At 39.0% G+C, this 19,447-nt stretch overlaps 2 pseudogenes; one reads left to right on the top strand and one right to left on the bottom strand.

Annotated features, from left to right (window-relative positions):
- Nucleotides 1-460: 460 nt before the first annotated feature.
- On the top strand, nucleotides 461-19,044 carry LOC129403625 (uncharacterized; annotated as a pseudogene).
- Nucleotides 16,478-18,318, bottom strand: LOC129403327 (U2 small nuclear ribonucleoprotein B''-like; annotated as a pseudogene).
- Nucleotides 19,045-19,447: the final 403 nt, after the last annotated feature.

The following is a 19,447-nucleotide window of genomic DNA, read 5'->3' as shown; positions in this document are numbered from 1 at the left end:
ATTTTCCACATTAATGGCCTTGTACCTAGTTTACCTGTCACTGAGATTAACTGAATGATTAGCTATTAGCATATAATGAGCACTAAGGAAGTATTTTTGCCAATTTTTTTTTCTTTAACATTGCTTTCATTGATTCAACAACACTATGGCCAGGCTGTAATTTTTTAGGCAGTGTAAACTTAAAGAACTCATTCTTGCTATGGATGCACCCAGAGTGGCATAAAAATAGACATGTTGGTAGGTACATTGATTAGATGTGTCACAGTGTTCAGTACTTGATGTTGCATTAACCCAACTGAAGTAAATTCCTCTCCTGAGCTAGTCATCTATAAATAAAAGGTAGGGTGAGGGTTATAAATATAACCTAAAGTGCTAGCAAGCCAGGTTCCAAAGGGGATTCAGCATGATAGACCATATCCACACAGTGACCAAACTCATTGAAGTTTTGAGAGAGTTCAAGATGCCACTCTGTCTAACGTTTATCGACTTAAAGAAGGCCTTTGATACTGTTGAGACTGAGGTGGTCATCGGAGCCCTGGCCAAACAGGGCGTTCAAACTCAGTATATCAAAATCCTCCGAGAGATGTATTGTGGATTCACCACCAGGATCTCACCATTCTACAAGGAAGTGATCATTGATGAAAAGAGAGGGGTGCGGCAAGGTGATACCATTTCACTGAAACTCTTCACTGCCGCCCTCCAAAACATCATGTGACGACTGGAATGGGAAGAAATGGGAGTGAAGATAGACGGTCGGCAATTCCACCACCTCTGCTTCGCTGATGACATTGTTCTTATAACACCAAACATTAACCAAGTGGCACAAATGCTGGCTGACTTCGACTATGAGTGTGGAAAGGTCGGATTGCAGCTGAATTTCAACAAGACAATGTTCATGAAAAACGAACTGGTCCCTGAAGCTCCATTTGCTCTCAGTGGAGTTGCTATGTGTACCTGGGTCGAGAAATCAACATGAGGAATGACTTGGTGCCAGAACTGCACAGGAGGAAGAGAGCAGCATGAAATGCATTCAAGAGCGTTGAAGAAGTGGTTAAGAGAACAAAGAACCTCTGACTCCGGGCACATCATTTCGATTCCACCGTTCTTCCTGCACTAACACATGCCTCAGAGACCTGGGCCCTTACGCAAACAGGATGAGAATGCTATTAGGGTATCCCAAAGAGGAATCGAAAGAGCTATGCTATGAATATCATGTCTCACTCAAGTGAGAGAAGGAATCTGGAGTTCTGACCTCTGTCAACGGTCTAAAATCAGGGATGCTGTCTCGTTTGCCAAGGCATCAAAAATCAGATGAGCCGGTCATGTAATGTGATTCAGAGATGAGCACTGGACTAGAGTTGTTACCGAGTGGATTCCATGGGACGTCAGAAGACCTTGTGGCCACCCATCAAGTATATGGTCAGATTTCTTTGTCAAATCCTTAAGTGAATGATTTGAGGCTTTTCTTGTTTCAGGCACAAGCAGATATCATTGGGCTGCACTAGCACGCGACAGGGACAAATGGAGACGTTACTGGCGCCCGCTCGAGCAAATTGAAGATCAATGGGACTACAAGTGATACAAGTGAAAGAGGAAGTAACAAATGCTTGTCAGAGATAGTGGAGGACTCTGCATACAATTCAGAAATATGTTTTCTCAGACACATTCAAATATGTAAGAATACGGAGGTGGACCTTTGGATTGGAAGGAGCTTAGCTGAAATTGCTTAGCTGAAGTAGGACAGGTAGCAAGGCATGCTATATTAATATTCAAGAAAAAAATTCTTTCCTCCTGTATCCAGTTCTAATTGACCAATTAGTAAATGGCAGTGAAAACATCTATTTACCCAATCATCAGCAGTAGAATGAAAACCCCCAAGTGAATCATCTTTGCTTTATCCTCTCTCTCTTATTCTCAGCTCATTGCCTTGCAAATATGATGACAAATAAAATTGAATTTTTCCCTCAAAGTCTTTATAATCTGAAGGGCAGTTCAAGTTTGTAATAAGTAAGTAAAATAAAAATTTTAAATATACATGCATTAAATTTAAGGCATAATCTAAGTGAATTAAAATAAAGAGAAGCAAATACAATGTGATTTTAGGAACGGGAAGACAGTCCAGTCTTGTTTAATCGAGGAAGGGAGGTAGTCTTTAATCTGGGTTTGAAGGAGGGGCAGGATTTCAACAGACCTGGAGCCCTTTAAGTCTGTACCAAGTTCCATTTATTTTAGCCAAGGAAACATGCTCGCCTAAGGAGTGTCCCAGCCTGTTCTGCAAGTGCCTCTATTGAGGCAATGTTACCAGTAGAAGAAACTGCCTGTTCATTAAAGGTGAATTAAACCCAGCCACCTTTCCCTAAGACCCCTGTTGGGAATCACCTTTATTTGCTGTTGCATTAAAGCGATCTTGTCAGGTTGTTTAGACCTCTACCTTGACTGTTCTTTACAGTTGTGTTTTGGGGCAGGAAATGGCCAGACCCCACCCTGAGTACTCTGTCTTTTTTAACAAAAAGCAAAATCCATCATTCCAACAATGAATCTCTTTTCCTGGTGTAAAAGAACATTTTTAACTGAAAATACATATAAGAACCAAAAAAAAATCTGGCTTTACTGAAATTATTCATAAGAAAAATAGCTCAATTCAGTCTTCAGTCAGTCCTAGAAATTAATGGAAAGCTTTATATTTATAAATAAGCAAAAGTGGAATTTAAAGCTTTATTACTAAAAACAGAAAAGAATGTTCATACTTTTATATGTGGAGCTTCTTGAATGAGAAGAGAAGCCTTTAAATATGGAAAATATTGCTACAGACCTGTGGGAAAAAACTGGAAACCTTTTTCTTTTTCATTTATGACTTCTGTTGTAGCATTCTGTTTGGATATAGATTAGAAAATTAAAACTGAAAATTTATAAAAATGTGTTTCTTATAAAAATAGGTAGATTATGAATTATCTGAGACTTTAAACCCAGAATAATCTGCCTTTTATTTTTATAGGACAATTTCAAGGCTCCCAAATAAACAGATGATTCTTCCTTACCCAATGCCTACCTTCAAGGGAATAAAAACAAGAACAAATACTCAAATTTAAAATGTATACTCACACACACACATGTCTGCATACACACACACGCCTGCATACACACAAACTCAAACATATATAAAGGCCTCACCAAGTAACCACAAATTTAGGAAAATCAAAGCCTCACATTGTCAAAACTGAGTAATGACATCAACATCTATATACCATGAGGCAAAATTTAGGTAAAATTAACTTTTAGAAATGGTTTAATCTAGCTTCCTGTATCCTGGTAGGTAGAATAGCCTCTTAGAAGGTATAGTAATCCATATGCTTATTTTTTTTCTTTTTTCTTTTTTTGCTTTTGGGGTCACACCCAGCGATGCACAGAGGTTACTCTTGGCTCATGCACTCGGGAATTACTCCTGGCAGTGCTCGAGGGACATATGGGATGCTGGGAATCAAAATCGAGTTGGCCGTGTGCAAGGCAAATGCCCTACCTGCTATGCTATCGCTCCAGCCCCCTAGTAATCCATATGCTTCACTGTCACTGTCATCCCGTTGCTCATCGATTTGTTTGAGCGGGCACCAGTAATGTCTTTCATTGAGAGACTTATTGTTACTGTTTTTGGCATATTCAATACGCACGGGTAGCTTGCCAGGCTCTGACATGCGGGCTCGATACTCTCAGTAGCTTGCTGGGCTCTCTGAGATGGGCGGAGGAATCGAACAAGGGTTGGCTGTGTGAAAGGTGAAAGCCCAACTGCTATGCTATCCCTCCAATCCATATGCTTAAACCATTTTATTTCCACTGCCATTGGGGTGAACATAAAGCAGAATGTGACGATCAGCTCAAATGAAAAAAAATTTATTATAAAAGCTGACCTAATATATCCAAGTTGTATTTGCTATTTAATTATTTATGTAATAAAAGAGCATTAAAATCAATGCAATATAAATATAAAAACGAAGTTACTTCGAAAGATTCAGTTAAGAGTTGTAAAAAAAATTCTGTGGGCAGGACATTGTAGAAGAGGTTATTTTCTAGAAAAAAGATTGTCTCTGTATTCATATTGCTTTAAAAGTATCCTTAAATTCTCACTATATTTTGTTGAAAGTGAAGGGAAATGAGAGATTTTTTCTTTCTTTGTTCACTGATGACAATGAACTGCTGATGCTTGAGGATTAGTCTTTAAAGAAAAGTCCCTGGCCCTGTTTGACTGACATATTAATGGCCAGTTATATGTTCTAAATAAAAATAAAATATCTAAGTTATATATTTATCATTTAATGATTTATCTCAATAACTGGCCTTTTTTACTAACAAACTAACCTACTAGTCTCAACTTTATTGAATATAGACAACTTTTAGTGAACTATCTACATAACAGGAGAGAGCTTCATTTTATAAAAGAGAAGCAAGCTGAACTTTGAAAATGTTGAAATAAAACCCAAATAGAACAAAAGACAACTCTAACTGGAATGAGGTATTTATGATTTAAATCTGGTTAATACAATCTTATAGAACTTTTTCTGGCAAAACAGTTCTGAATAGATGGATCATAAAAATCATTATTGTTTTCTACTTAAAATGAAGATCTCATTTTTCTCTATGTTTTTCTCCCTTCTCTCCACTCCACAATGCCTCTTATGTTGAAAAGGTTAAAATTTACATTCTGATATATGTGTTAAGTATTCTGTATTCAGCCTATAAATTCTAAAAGCCAACAAATAATATCACTGTAGATCTATAACACGTTCTCTAATAGCAGGTCTGTCAAATTTAGCAAGCAAAATTGTCCAAATAACTTTTAATTTCAGAAAACAACATTTTTTAGTGTAAGTGAATAGCACTGTAGCACTGTCCCGTTGTTCATCGATTTGCTCAAGCTGGCACCAGTAACATCTCCATTGTGACACTTGTTACTGTTTTTGGCATATCGAATACACCACGAATAGCTTGCCAGGCTCTGCCATGTGGGCGGGATACTCTCAGTAGCTTACCTGGCTCTCCGAGAGGGAGGAGGAATGATTCTATTTTATTTGTGTATCTCATGCTCTAATGCCATGAACCATGGGCCATTCAAAAGAAAATATTCCTGGATTCAAAGTCGAATGATAATGTTATCTTAAACATCATTAATCATTAAACATCATTAATTACTTAAAGTATCATTAGATTTCTTACAAAAAAAACTAAAGCACGCTGAAGGGCATGCCCACTCACAGGCTCTGGGGGTGGGGAGGGGGGCTCTGGAGCTGCTGTGTCTGTACTAGATCGGGACGGCCGTTGGCCAAGGACAGGCGAAGGAAGAACGAGGACCAAACTGGTTGCTGATTAGTTACCGTTTATTCAATCTTTCATCTTTCTCATCTCCCGCACTCCCAGCTCCACCCTCTCTCTGGATCTACTGCAGCAGCTTCTCATCTCTCTCCTCCCTTTTTCCTCTCTAGCCCTTGCCTCCAGGTTACACACTGCCAGGTAGCAAAATCAACATAAGAAAGCCCTTCCTGACTTTTTTCCTTTCCTAAGGTGCTTTTCTCCTTTCCTAAGTCCAAGCACTCATTAACATCTTAATACTAGTTATTTTTGTATGGACATAGCAAGAGATGCATTGAGGCTTGCAAGGCAGCTCTCCTGGCAACATCTTGCCACAGACTCAGACTACAGCACTCAGGCCAGATTAATCATCCCTAACCCTAGCAGGGTCCGAATCTAGTTATCACTGTTTGGATCATGACAACATTTGTCCATGATCAAGCTCTTAACTTATAGTTAAGCATTAGGCACTTTGGCCAGGCCCATCTCAATGCCAGAATAGCACACAACTCACCGTTTGCCCTGGGTCCATCTCGTCCCTCGTTGAGACCGTGCTTTTGAGGTGCTAGGAAGTAAGGGCAGCTGAGGCTTAGGTCGAGAGAAAAGGTGCCAGGAGGAAAATATCATGAAGAGTCAAATGACTCCCAGGTTACAAAAGCATGGCATTTGCTAAGTCTTCCTGTGTCCATACAAAAAGGACATGGCTCTGAATAAACTATGCAAAGGACTTAAGGAGAAGAGAAAAACAATATTTACAAGTCAACAGAACACTAAGAAAGAAGTGTTCAGAACACTAAGAAAGAACACTAAGAAATAAGCAGAGAGAAATGGGAGCACCATAACAGGAGTAACCCAATAAATCTAAACTACCTGAGGCTATGTTATTCTACAATTTCTTTCTAAAAATGAGTTCAAATACAAAATAGTTTTGTTCAGAATTTAGCAGGCTGGAGCAATAGCACAGAGGTAGGGCATTTGCCTTGCTCGCGGCCTACCTGGGTTTGATTCCTCCATCCCTCTCGGAGAGCCCAACAAGTTACCGAGAGTATCCCACCTGCACAACAGAGCCTGGCAAGCTACTCGTGGCATATTTGATATGCCCAAAACAGTAACAAGTCTCACAATGGAGACATTACTGGTGCCCGTTCGAGCAAATGATGAACAATGGGATGACAGTGCTACAGTGCTTACTGTGTGTGTGGTTAGACAGCAGCCATGTGATATGCTTTCTCACTCTTTATATTACAGATGAAAAGATCACACTATCTGTGTGCTTTTTCAAACATACCCAGAGAAAACTTGATTAAATAGCTGTTAATACAGTGTTTACATAAAGTTATCTGTATAATGATCATTTCTCTGCTGAAAATCTTCTCTGGCTTCTCATTTCATGTCAGCCAAGGTTCAGAATCCAATAAGTGGGCCACCAAAGCTACATGTGAGGGGCTTTTTCTTCTTTTTAATCTTATCTGATAATGCTATTTTCCTTTTGTTCATGCCCTTTAGACTGTATTTTTGTTCTTAGAAATTCAATTATTCTTCAGCACTAACAGAATATTTCCTCTATTCAAAAATCAGAACATCCCAATTCCATTGTCCTTCTCTTCACTCAATTAATTCCTATGCATTCTTCATATTTGAGTGCAAATTCTTCTATTTCAAGTATTCTTTTACTTCAAGGCTAAAACCCAGGTATTTTGCTCTTCAATTATATGCCTACTATGGCTTGTGGCATGTGCTAGACAAAAATTTTTATTAAATGAATAAATAACTATATTAATAAATGAAGATATGTTATAAGAATAATATTATCTTTATTATTATTTGATGAATTAAAAACAACATGATAAGAACACAACATAGAGAAGATTATAAAATATATCAAAATAAATAAAATAACGTTAGAATGAGAATATTATACTTGAAAAATTTCAAGGTTTAATAATCCCTGAATTCATTTGTTGTTGTAGTGGCATGTTTATGTTTGAGAATAGTGTAAAGGATACAAAGTCACTTAATAAGAATGAGAATGAAGAAGTGAATAGATTGATCAATGATACAAAGATATAAATGGATATAGTTATCTCAATAGATAACTGCACTGTAGCACTGTCCTCATCAATTTGCTCAAGTAATATCTCCATTGTAGACTTGTTACTGATTTTGGCATATAGAATATGCTACAGGTAGCTTGCCAGGCTCTACCGTGCAGGCGAGATACTCTCGGTAGCTTGTCAGACTCTCCGAGAGGGACAGAGGAATCGAACCTGGGTTGCATGCATGCAAGGCAAATACCTTACCCCCTGTGCTATCACTCCAGCCCAATAGATAACTAATGATATAAGTTTTCCAAGCTGGTTGTGTAAAACTATTTTATGATGAGATGATTGAAGGAGTTATAAATTTGGATTTGAAAGTAGCACTCTGGATAAACAGTCTCTTGCTAGAATCAACTTAATGTGGGAAACATCACATGACTTATCTTTAAAACTAAAATAATGCTAGAGTTAATAATAATTCCTTCATGTAATTATTGTGATGGTTGAATAAAATAATGAATATGCCTGTTTCAAAAATGGTTTGTGAGAAATTGTTTACTTACCTTTATGAGCAATAATAAAAATTGAAATTTATTCCTATTTTGTTCTACGTCTATTTCTAAAGTCCCTTTAAGTTCCCACAGCTCATAGGATGTGATTTGTAACCTTTTTCATAAGGTTGCGAATATTAATTGGTTTTCACAGAGCTATTATTTTTTCAGACATTAAGCTATGTGTCTTGGAGGAGTTGCAGAGGAGTGGAAATGGCTGCTGGTTTGGTGAGTGGGCGGGGCAGATGGGCTGCAGTCACCAGAGACAGCACCTGGTACTGAAGAGTCTTTTGCCCACACACTGAGTATCTGGCTTCCAGATGGTTCTTGGGCACAGATTTCTTTTCATAATTTCCTCCCTCTTCTCATCTCTACATTTGCCACCCTTCTTCTTCAGATGGATTTCAGGTTGGGCTTTGTGTTGCATTGCTCCCCTCTTTTTTTTCAACCCCACCCTCTCTCTCTTCCACAAAAGGGAACAGCAGATTTTTCCTGTGCTTAGAATCAAAGAGGAAACAAAATCCAACTGATCTATTCATCACCCTTCAGTCTAGACACCTAGCAGTTTCTGGAGCTTTGAAGTAGAGCCTGGTCTGGTTTGTTAGGACAATAGTGCTCAATTAATCAACTCAGATCCAGAATTACAATTCTTTGTAATGAACTATGCTTCTCTGTCCAGTGATCTCTATTCTATGTGTTTTCACTGGAACCACAACACTATGGACTAGTTTTTATTACAACAGGCCAAGGAAATCCAGCCTTATTGACAAGAGTCATCCTCTGACTTTGGAATTATGTTTTTAGACATTTGTGGTCTTCTATGAAGCCTTCTTGAGTAGCAAAAGATTTTTATATTGAGCTTTTAAAAAATACTTTAAAAAGAAGTTTTAGATTTAAAGCACTACTGAGCAGAGGGTATAGAGATTTTCTGTATATCCCTCCCTGACATACATCAGTATTATGCTTATTATTATCTCTCACCAGAGTGGTAAACGTGTTACAGCCAATAATACAATATTGATAAATAATCATCTAGAGTCAATGGTTTACATAAATTTCTTTCCTGGTGCTGAACTTTCTATGAATATAAACCAATCTCTGATAACATATATTCATCATGGTAGTATCACATGGAGATTATCATTGCCTTAATAATCCTCCAACATCTGCCTGTTAATTATTATTTCCCTAGTACCTTTCTCCAAAGGAAAACTTTCAACAACTTTTGAAAGTAACAATCTTTCCATTCATTCCTAACTAAGTTGAGGGCAGAGCTTGGGATGATCCAGGCAGGGGTTTTCTTTTTATCATCATGTTTATTCTTTTTTTTTAATTAATTAATTTATTTTTAATTAGTGAATCACCGTGAGGGCACATTTACAGATTTATACACTTTTGTGCTTATGCTTCCCTCTTACAAAGTTCGGGAACCCATCCCTTCACCAGTGCCCATTCTCCACCACCAGTAAACCCAGTATCCCTCCCACCCTCCCCAATCCCATCTCCCCCCACCCCGCCCTGCCACTGTGGCAGGGCATTCCCTTCTGTTCTCTCTCTCTAATTAGCTGTTGTGGTTTGCAATAAAGGTGTTGAGTGGCCACTGTGCTCAGTCTCTAGTCCTCATTCAGCCTGCAACTCCCTTCCCCCATATGGCCTTCGACTACATTATAGTTGGTGATCCCTTCTCTGAGTTGCCCTTTCCCCAGAATGTGAGGCCAGCCTCCAAGCCATGGACTCAACCTCCTAGTACTTATTTCTACAATTCTTGGGTGTTAGTCTCCCACTCTGTTATTCTATATACCCTAGATGAGTGCAATCTTTCTATGTCTGTCTCTCTCTTTCTGACTCATTTCACTCAGCATGAAACTTTTCATGCCCATCCACTTAAATACAAAATTCATGACCTCCTTTTTTCTGACAGCTGCATAGTATTCCATTGTATAGATGTACCAAAGTTTCCTCAACCAGTCATCCGTTCTAGGGCATTCGGGTTTTTTCCAGATTCTGGCTATTGTAAATAGTGCTGCGATGAACATACATGTGCAGATGTTGTTTCGATTATACTTTTTTGCCTCTCTGGGATATATTCCCAGCAGTGGTATTGCTGGGTCAAATGGGAGCTCAACCTCTAATTTTTTTTTTAATTTATTTATTTTTAATTAGAGAATCACCGTGAGGGTACAGTTACAGATTTATACACTTTTGTGCTTATACTTCCCTCATACAAAGTTTGGAACCCATCCCTTCACCAGTGCCCATTCTCCACCACCCGTAAACCCAGTGTCCCTCCCACCCTCCCCAATCCCATCTCCCCCCCACCCCACCCTGCCACTGTGGCAAGGCATTCCCTTCTGTTTTCTCTCTCTAATTAGCTGTTGTGGTTTGCAATAAAGGTGTTGAGTGGCCGCTGTGCTCAGTCTCTAGCCCTCATTCAGCCCGCAACACCCTTCCCCCACATGGCCTTCGACTACAATGTAGTTGGTGATCGCTTCTCTGAGTTGACCTTTCCCCGGAACGTGAGGCCAGCCTCGAAGCCATGGAGTCAACCTCCTGGTACTTATTTCTACAGTTCTTGGGTGTTAGTCTCCCACTCTGTTATTCTATATACCATAGATGAGTGCAATCTTTCTATGTCTGTCTCTCTCTTTCTGACTCATTTCACTCAGCATGAAACTTTTCATGCCCATCCACTTGACTACAAAATTCTTGACCTCCTTTTTTCTAACAGCTGCATAGTATTCCATTGTATAGATGTACCAAAGTTTCCTCAACCAGTCATCCGTTCTGGGGCATTCGGGTTTTTTCCAGATTCTGGCTATTGTAAACAGTGCTGCGATGAACATACATGTGCAGATGTTGTTTCGATTGTACTTTTTTGCCTCTCTGGGATATATTCCCAGCAGTGGTATTGCTGGGTCAAATGGGAATTCAATATCTAATTTTTTGAGAGTCGTCCAAATTGTTTTCCAGAAGGGCTGAACCAGTCGGCATTCCCACCAGCAGTGAAGAAGGGTCCCTTTCTCCCCACATCCTCTCCAACAGCGGTTGCTTTTGTTCTTTTGGATGTGTGCTAGTCTCTGTGGTGTGAGGTGGTATCTCAAAGTTGTTTTGATCTGCATCTCTCTGATGATTAGTGATGCAGAGCACTTTTTCATGTGCCTTTTGGCCATTCGTATTTCTTCCTTGGTAAAGTTTCTGTTCATTTCTTCGCCCCATTTTTTGATGGGGTTGGATGTTTTCTTCTTGTAGAGTTCAACCAGTGCTTTATATACCATTGATATCAACCCCTTATCTGATGGGTATTGTGTAAATATCCTTTCCTATTCTGTGGATAGTCTTTGTATTCTGGTCACTGTATCTCTTGCGGTGCAGAAGCTTTTTAGTTTAATGTAGTCCCATTTTCAACCTCTAATTTTTTGAGAGTCGTCCATATTGTTTTCCAGAAGGGCTGAACCAGTCGGCATTCCCACCAGCAGTGTAGAAGGGTCATGTTTATTCTTTGGAGCATAAACCTGTGCTAGTTTAGGGCCGTTCCATAAATTGATCCTAGTACATCATTAAATCACTCCAAGCTCCAGTATTCTTTTCTATCAACCAGTTGTGTTAAGGAAAACAGTGTCCATTTGAGCATCGCTGGGTGCAACCCAAAAAAGCCAAAACAGCAACAACAAGATAAACTGTAGAAGGAAAGAATATATATATGTATATGTATATATTTATATATATGTATAGAAAGAGAGAAAAAGAGAGCATTGCAATTTCTAGATCATTGATGTTGGGAATGGTTGTGTGAAATCTTATGTAGAAAAGAAATGTAAGACCAGGTTATAGTTTAGAAAGTGATCAGATTGCCAATGTTTTCTATGGGAAAAGAATATAAATGTTTATATCCCAAGTATTTTGCATTCCCAGCATTATAATAATAGATTCATTTATCAAACAAGTGGCTCTTAGCATAAAGTTAAAGAACATATACTGTCTTACTTAATTCCTTTATTTTTTCTCTCATTCAGTACAGAACACTGAGATTGATAGTCTATGATTGCTAGAATAGTCTAGTTTTGCCCAGGTGACATCAGTCAGGATAGCTTGTAAAACAGAAATTACTGAAGATAGATTATAAAGTACAGTTGAGGCAATGTCTTCATTTCTTGCAAAATGGTAGTATCTTGGTGTTACTGTTTTTTTTAAATAATAAAAACAAAAATAATGAGTACTTAAAACAAAGGAGAAAATGAAAAAATTAAAAAATACTTGTTTGTGAAAAATATCAATAAAATTAACAAATTCTTGGCTAAACTAGCCAAGAAAAAAACACATATTACTAAAATCAGTAATAAAATAAAATATTGCTACCAACATTAAAAAAAGAATTATAACTGAATAATGAGTCAATGTATTCTGACAAATAGATCAAATAGGCAATTCTGAGAGAAACACAAATGGACCAAAACTGAGAAAAAGACATTGTAACATGCTTAATAAAAATTAAAATATTTAATTAGTAATTTAACTTTTTTCCACAAAGAAAATACTAGACTTTTATCAGCTGTACTGGCAACTATTTTAAAAAGAAATAATTCATAAACTTGGTCAAAGAAAGAAGTGGAAAATATACCTCATAGCTCATTTTCTGAGGCCAATATTGTGCTGATGCTACTAACTTGTTAGATAACGCCAGGAAATAAAATTATAGGCCAGATGTTTTCAAACTTATGGCCTATTGACCTCTTTTTGTTTCAGAAAAAAAATCACTGTGTTCCCTCATATCTACCTTATTTAAGCCAACAAAATTCCCCCCACCAATGTCATCACCCCTCCTCCAACTGTTCCAGCAACCCCGGAAGGTTGTACTGCATTTTGGGAAACACTGGTATAGACAGCGTTGTCCTCATCAAAATACTAGTAAACTAAACCCAGCATCACTCAAAAAGGATTATATACAATGATTTATTCTAAAAATATATAAATCAATCAAGAAAATACATTATTTTAATGAAAAAGAATAAAAACCACATGGGCAGTTTAATAGATACAGAATAGGAATTTTACAAAGTCCAACACCTTCATTATAAAACCATTAGACAAATTAGGCATGGAAGGTAATTTATTTAAAATGACAATGAGCATTGATGAAAGATGCATAATGAAGATCAGAACAAAAGAAGAGATATTGTCTTGTAACTTATGTTCAGAAGGTTCTAGGTAATCAAGGTTTTTTGTTTTAAAAAGTCAAAAGTAGGGGGAGTAGAAGATGGAGAAAGAAAAATTAAAGATACCCAGAAAAGAAAGACAAAAAGTAAAACTATCTACCTTTGTAGATATGTACATATGTACATATGATTATATGTAGGAAATACCCTAAAGAGCTCACTTAAAAGTTTTAGAATTGGAGTCAGGAGACAGTCGAGCAGCAAGGGTGTATGCCTCACATATAGTCCAGCTATATTTGATTCCTGGTACCACCTATTCCCCCAAGCAACGCCAGGTGTGTCACTGGAAGCCTCCAGCATTGCTGGGGTGACCTCAGTATCCCCAGCGCTGCATGGCTGGCTCAGCACAGCATCCTTCGGCCTTGATCCTCTGGCTGACTGGGCCAGAATTGCTGTTGAGTCTCCCAAGTCCTCATGAGTTCAATTGGGAGGCACTTACTACCCTCCCCCCCCAAAAAAACCTAAAAAAATTAACAAAATGCTCTCTGGGCCAGAGAGATGGTACAGTGGGTAGGGTACTTGACTTCCACACAACCACCAGGGTTTAATCACAAGTAAGCCAGGAATGATCCCTGAGCATAGAGCCAGAAGTATATGCTGAGCACAGCAAGGTATGCCCCTTAAACAATAAAAAATAAACAAATAAGAAAAATACTTGCTCTTTAAGCCCTTGCTTTCCCTTGAACATGTAGCACACTTGCTCATCTCCATATATTTTTTATTGCTTGCTTTTCCATTTGGAGAAGTCCACATTCTCTCTTGTACACATACTTTTTCTTCTCTTGCCTTTTTCTAAATAAGAAAAGAAAAAGAAGGAAAAGAAGGAGGAGGAGGAAGAGGAGGAGGAAGAAGAGGAGGAGAAACATGCGCTGTAATATTGTAAAATATTAAATCCTTATATAAAATTAATTTCACATCATGCATGAGGAATTTAAACAGATAGATAACGTTTACACACACATTATAGAAGACTATAAAGCTATTAGAAAAGATGAAATCTAGGGCCAGAGAGAGTAGAGTAGTTAGGGCATTTTCCTTGCAAGCACCCAGCCTGGGCTTGATGCTGTCACCACATATGCTCCCCCAATCACTGTCAGAAATAATTCCTGAGCACAGGAGTAAGCCCTAAGCATCGCCAGGTATAACCCAAAAACAGAAAGAAAAGAAAGAAAGAAAGAAAGAAAGAAAGAAAGAAAGAAAGAAAGAAAGGAAGGAAGGAAGGAAGGAAGGAAGGAAGGAAGGAAGGAAGGAAGGAAGGAAGGAAGGAAGGAAGGAAGGAAGGAAGGAAGGAAGGAAGGAAGGAAGAAAGAAAGAAAGGAAGGAAGGAAGGAAGGAAGAAAGAAAGAAAGAAAGAAAGAAAGAAAGAAAGAAAGAAAGAAAGAAAGAAAGAAAGAAAGAAAGAAAGAAAGAAAGAAAGAAAGAAAGAAAGAAAGAAAGAAAGAATTGATGACATCCTACCTTTTACTAAAATGAGGATGTGACTAGAGGATGCCATGTTAGGGTGAAATAAGTCAGAGAAGAAGGACCAGTGCCTGACAGTCTCAGTCATATGTGGGACATAAAGAAACAAAGAAAGAGCTTGGACTCTAGCCAGTGGGAATAAACCCTTGAACTCTACAGATGAACTGTACAGATGCTGCCAAGGAAGGTGGAGGAGAATGAAGAGTAGAGACAAGGCCACCAGGGAAGTCTGGGGCAGACTGGTTGGCATAAAGAGTGGTGAATTGTGTTTTGCACACGGCTGTTAGTGGAGGTACATTAACTTTACACACCAAATGTATAAATGCTAACACTTCTATTTTAAAAAAATAAGAACTAGCTTAAATTAGCACCCTGAAAACTATAAAATATCAGTGATGACATTTTATAAACTCTAATTAAAAGGTATCCCTCCTATATCTAATTAAAAAGGTATCCCTCCTATATCTATGGATTGAAAGACTATAATATTGTTTACAGTCTAAATAAAGGACTGATATCTAGAGTGTGTAAATAATTCTTATAATTAAATGATACAAAGATAAATAATCTAATATTTAAAAGTGACAATAAATTTGTGCAAGTATCTCTCCAAAGCAAACATACAAATGACCAATGTGCACTTGAAAAGAAAGTTCAAATCACTATTAGGGAAAGCCAATTCAAAGCACAATAAGACCATCTCATATCCAACTAGAATCACGAAGACTGATAATAATTGTTGATGATGAATGGAAAAATTTGAACTTTCATACAAAACAGCTCTCAAAATGTTAAAAATATATAGAAAACTCAACTATTCACCGTCAAAGATTTGAAAACATATGTGCATACAAAATCAAGGTTCATAGCAATATTGTTTGTAATGAAAAAAAGAAGAAACACAAATGAGCATTAGCTGATGAAATAATAAAATGCAGTATATCCATAGACCCCCCTCATGGTTCACCACCGCACCATGGTGAGGGGGTGGCACAGTGTCAACCGGCGAAGAGCAAACCAACAGGTGCTGCCTAGAGATGCAGGCAGGTCAGGGTTGGACTCCTTGCATCAACTGTGTCAATCTGGCCAGTACTTTCTGTACGTGAGTGTACAGTACTTTCTGCACTTTCTGTATATGCCACCTGCATGGCAGAGCCTGGCAAGCTACTGCCAAAAACAGTAACAAAATGGGCCTCATTCTCCTGACCCCAATACGGCAGCATTGGGAAGGACGAGCAAAGAGAGGCTGCTAAAATCTCAGGGCAGAATTAGGCTGTCAAGACGAAGAAGGACTAAAATGACTGTCTGCACTTTTAATGCACACACACTGGCATCGAAAGCATCCATCAAGGACCTGATGGTGCAAGCGCAGAAGATCAAGTACAATGTCATTGGATTGACTGAGATGAGAAGGCATCGATCACATCACGCCGTTTTCGACACTGGAGAACTGTTTGTTCAAATGCCTAACAATCCAAATTGGACTCCTATGTTTGAATAGATGTGGCACATTGCTGGCAGTTTCTATCTTCATCGTCTACACACCAACATCCAACTACAACAAAGAAGAAATTGAGAAGTTCTACATGGAGCTGAAGAAGTTCTATACAGAAGACCACACCTTCTACAAGGTCACTGTTTATGATTTTATTTATTTATTTATTTATATTTTAATTTTTATAATACAAATAAAGGTTTATTGTATAAAACTAAGGCCTTACACATTTTCTCTAAAGGCTAGGTAATTTTAACTCCACAAAAGTTTCACTTTTCCTTCCTTCTCCTATCTCTAATTATCACAAAGCCCAGACCAAATGTTATAAAAAAAAAACACTATAAATAACACCAAATCCTTTAAATACAGCAGTCTCAAATGTTATTTCTTGGCATAGGTAATCTTCATGGCATGGGATGGTGTGATCTTAAAACCCTGTCAAGCATCCCTGGCAGGTCAAGCCTGACCATCATTTTCAAATTCAACAAAAGCAATGTCATGTCTTTCAGGCACCAAGCATACTTCTTTAAAACCAGAGAATTGATTAAACAGCATGGATAACATCATCTGATTAGTCTCTTCTGGTAAATTATTAAGGAATAAAATATAGTTTGGAGGGTAATCAGGAACGTGAGGATTTTGGCAGAATTTCCTTGGATATTAGATGAATTTGGTGTTTGCAGACCAGGCTTCTTGTGTGCAACTGCTGCAGTCTGCCCCACAGTTTTGGCTTTTTTCTTTTCTTCTTTTCTTTGTCAGCAAAAGTGCCACGCCCCTTGGATTTTATCAGAATCTTTTTGTGCATACTGGATTCACATTGGTTTATCATAAAATAGAAATCCTTGTAACTGCCTTAAGGCATTAGTGGATGAACCAAGTTCCTTAAATAAAACAAAAGCTTGTCCCTCATCCTCATGGTCTTTAGAGCCACAATATCTTCCACATGGCCAAACTGAGAAAGCAGGGCATATAGGGACCTCTTGAGTTCTTTTTTAATTTTGTCATTCATATTATTGATATAAATTGTGTGATTTGGTCTTATATCCACGTTTTCAGTCAAACTTTTCAAACACCCAGGAGACGGCAAGGCAGCATGTGGGGCTTGGTGATTTTAACGCCAAGATAGGACCGAGAAGTTCGCCCGAAGAACTCCACATTGGGACCCATGGCCTAGAATGGAAAGAACAGGGTGAGAGGCTGTCTGAGTTCATCAGGTCGACCAAGACCATCCATGGTAACTCACAGTTCCAGAAGGCCAAATCTAAATGCTGGACATAAGAGTCTCCCAGTGGACAGTTTCACAACGAAATTGACCACATCATATTCAATCGATAGTTTTGCCTGACCGATGTCGCTGTTGTCCCAAAATTCCAAGTGGGATCAGACCACTGTCTCCTTTGTGCGAAATTCTACTTCACAGTGCAGGGAGAAAGGGCTGCAAAGTTTAAGTTTAAGAAGAGAACTCCCAGAATGACCACTGGGAGCTCTTTGGCACTATTGTGGCAATATGGGAAGATGCCATCGTTAACAAGGTCGGCAAGGAATATGATCGACTGGTTCAGCACCTCCATGGTTGTGTGAGGACGACAGAAAGACACAAACAGATGCCTGTCTTTGGAAACTCTCGAGCTCATTTGCCAATGTGGTTTGGCATGATCTTCAGACAATCACAAGCTAACATCCGAGCTTGCAAAGCTGTGCAGAAAAGCGATAAAGGAAGACCCCAAGGAGAGTAGAGCAGCAGTGTTGGCCGATGCGGCAGAAGCAGGAAAAAGTATTCGCAGCGCCCCCCTGTCCTTCATCAACTATAATACCAACATGACTGCCCTCTGACATCCTGATGGATCTATCCCATCTTCCAGAAGGGCAATGGAAAAGGTTATCCATGACTTCTACTCAGATCTCTTTGATAGCCATGTCCACCTGCCCACATACCAAATTCTGCAGGATGGACCTCTTGTTCCCAGCTTTCTCTCTTCCAAAATCCAACAAGCCATTTTGTCAGTAAAGAAGCATAAAGCACGCGGTCCAGACAAAGTCAGTCCCGAATACCTGAAGAATCTGTCGCCAGTACTCTTAAATACACTGGCTCAGCTCTTCACATGCTACCTGTCTGAATGCAAGGTTCCATCCCAGTGGAAAACCAGGAGGACCGTTCTGTTGTACAAGAAGAGAGACATCCATGACATGGGCAACTGTCATCCAATCTGCCTGTTGTCCATCGTCTACAAGTTGTTCACTCGAGTCATCCTGAATAGGATTGGCAGAACACTAGACGAAGGACAACCATGCGAGCAAGCCAGGTTCCGAAAAGGATTCAGCATGATTGACCATATCCACACAGTGACCAAGCTCATTGAGGTTTCTCGAGAGTTCAAGGTGCCGCTCTGTCTAACATTCATTGATTTAAAGAAGGCCTTTGATTCTGTTGAGACTGAAGCAGTCATTGAAGCCCTAGCCAAACAGGGCATTCAAACTCATTGTACATCAGGATCCTCCATGAGACGTATTATGGATTCACCACCAGGATCTCACCATTCTACAAGGAAGTGATCATTAATGTAAAGAGAGGGGTTCAGCAGGGCGGTACCATTTCACTGAAACTCTTCAGTGCCATACTTTAGAACGTCATGAGATGATTAGAATGGGAAGGAATGGGAGTGAAGATGGATGGTCGGCAACTATACCACCTTCGCTTCGCTGATGACATCGTTCTCATAACGCCAAACATTAGCTAAGTGGCACGAATGCTGGCCAACTTCAACTGTGAATGTGGAAAGGTCAGACTGCAGCTGAATCTCACAAAGACAATGTTCATGAGAAATGGACTAGTTCCTGATGTTTCATTTGCTCTCAATGGAACGAACATCTCCAAATGCAGCAGTTATGTGTACCTAGGTTGAGAACTCAACATGCCAAATGACCTGGCACCTGAGCTGCTCAGGAGGAAGAGAGTGGCATGGAATGGCTTCAAGAGCATCAAAGAAGTTGTTAAGAGGACAAAGAAACTCTGACTCCAGGCACATCCTTTTTATGGTGGAAGACAGTGTTCTACTAGCACAACTCTGTGGGTAGCCTAAAGCCATTTAATTAATGTATGAATTTTAGCATATGTGAATCAAATTTCAAAATTTGTTCCTAAAGGGTTTTTAATAAATGTGAACAAGGGAGCCAGAGAGAATACAGCAGTTTAGGGAGCTTTCCTTGCACGCAGCTAACATGACTTTGATTCCCAGAACTCCATGTGGCCCATCAAGCCTGTCAGGAGTGATCCCTGAATTCAGAGCCAAGAGTATGCCCTGACAAAGAGGATTAGTCTATGGTCGGAAGACTACTTCAAGTTCTGGGGAA

Source organism: Sorex araneus, chromosome 3 (genome assembly GCF_027595985.1).
Source record: "Sorex araneus isolate mSorAra2 chromosome 3, mSorAra2.pri, whole genome shotgun sequence".
NCBI lineage: Eukaryota > Metazoa > Chordata > Mammalia > Eulipotyphla > Soricidae > Sorex > Sorex araneus.
Note: the sequence above shows the minus strand (reverse complement) of the source record. Positions and strands in the feature narration are given on the sequence as shown.